Source organism: Dipodomys ordii, unplaced genomic scaffold (genome assembly GCF_000151885.1).
Source record: "Dipodomys ordii isolate 6190 unplaced genomic scaffold, Dord_2.0 Scaffold10, whole genome shotgun sequence".
Taxonomy (NCBI): domain Eukaryota; kingdom Metazoa; phylum Chordata; class Mammalia; order Rodentia; family Heteromyidae; genus Dipodomys; species Dipodomys ordii.
This window is the reverse complement of record NW_012267226.1, coordinates 20,086,659-20,088,557: the sequence shown is the minus strand read 5'-3', so window position 1 is coordinate 20,088,557 and position 1,899 is coordinate 20,086,659.

Genomic DNA, 1,899 nt, shown 5'->3' with positions numbered 1-1,899 from the left:
GGAAAGGACACTGGAGGGAACTGGCCATCTTGGGTGACCAGGGTCTAAAGATAACCCTGGAGCTCTGCTCCCCTCCCTCCCCCCCTTCTCTGAACTGGGGTCACTTTCCTTCCCTCTGGCTTACCTCCTCTTGCACCTCAGTCTACTGCTTGGGGAAATATGACCTGCTGTAAAAATAAAGCAGCAGGGTGGCTGCCTGGCCTTTGAGTAAAGGGTGGGGGGTGCCTGGGGGTACAGAGGCCAAACCTTAGGCCTGGAGATGGCTTCAACTTTGGAATCACTTTGAGCTCTAATGTGCAAAGTGGGCTCAAAGATGCTGGTGCCTCACACCTGTAATCCCAGCTACTCAGAAGGCTTAGATCTGAGGATCACGGTTCAAAGCCAGCCTAGGCCAGAATGTCTATGAGACTCTAATCTCCAAGGAAACAGAAAAAAACTGGAAGGTGTGGCTCGAGTGGTAGGACACCGGCCTTGAGTGAAAAAGCTAAGGAAGGGGACAGGGGCCTAGGCCCTGAGTGCAAGCCTCAGTACCAGCGCGAAATAAATTTAAAGAAAGAAAGAAAATTATACAGTGCTTACCCGGTCCCCAGCACTCTGCTAATCCTTCTATAATCTCATTCCATCTACAAAGTTCATCTACTTTTGATGCTGTTTTTGAGGCCTGAAGCCAGATTAAAAAAGGACCTGAACATATAGATCCTGTGTTTTAAATCTGGTTAGGTTGTTGAAATGTGTCTTTTATCCTGTCTTTGATGTTCTTTATGATGTCTTGAGAGGCCAGGCCCAAAATGGGGTTTTCAGACCTTGGGAGGGTCCCAGCTACCCCCTTTCTCCTCGGATCCTGTGTAGGGGGGCTCTGGTGCCTGCCCTGGGACCTCCAGCTAGGCCTACCGCCTGGAAGCAAGTGTCTTAGGTCACTTCCTGGGCCTCAGGAGCGTTCTTGGTGAGGCCCACTTTCCCATGGGCTCAGGGAAGAGACCTCTGGACACTGGGCAGGGAATTCCGGCATCCTGGGTGAGTCTAGAAGGCGAGGAAGTGCCTGCATCCTGCCATCCCCGGGTTGAGTGGTGAGTGGGGGGAGTATGCTGGAGGAGGGGCATGAGGCCTTCTTTCTACACACACCAGCCCAGGCCCCTGTTGTTGTAGTTGGGGGGGGGGGCAGACAGGAAGGGAATATCTGCTCTTGACAACTTTCAGAGGTGAACCGTGTTCACTCCCCGGGTACCAGGCAGTGGGGTGGGGTGGGGTGGGGGATGGACCAGAGATGTCTGCAGAAGGCGGTGTGGTGCTCAGGGTGTCCCCAGCAGCAGCTGGAGGAGCCCCAGAGCTGCGGGCCATCATGCTGGCATGGAAGAAGGCAACACAATGCCTCAGAAACCCACACTCTGCCTTTTGCATACAGCCTGCCCGGTCTCTAGGGAGAAACCTGGGGGGTGGGGTGGGAGGGAGGGAGAGAGGGAGGGCTGGGAGAGGGACTCGGGTTGGGTGGCCGCCACTTTGGCGGGTGCCTGCAGCCGGCGCCAGGCGAACCCCCAGGTTTAAATGGGTCTCCGCTGCAAAGGGAATGTGCCTCGGAGCGAGGCTGGGGTGCGCGCGCCGGGCGCGGGCCGCGGCGGTGCCGACCGACCTGGGCCAAGGCCCCCCCAGCCCTTATAACCGGGTTGTGACCCTGGGTTCCCGTGGAGCGCTGAGGATCGGGGTCTGAGGAAGCCTTTGACGGACAGTGGCTGTGGTGTCGGTGGGGACACGAGAAGTCGGGGTGCTGTGGGCGGACGAAGTGGGGCGATGGCCACGGGCCAGCTTCCTCCCCGGGACCACGGCGATGGTCGCGAAATCTAGGAAGACGTGGGGGAAGCGACCGAGCGGCTCGCCCCGGGATGCGGGGTGGCGGGGAAGCCC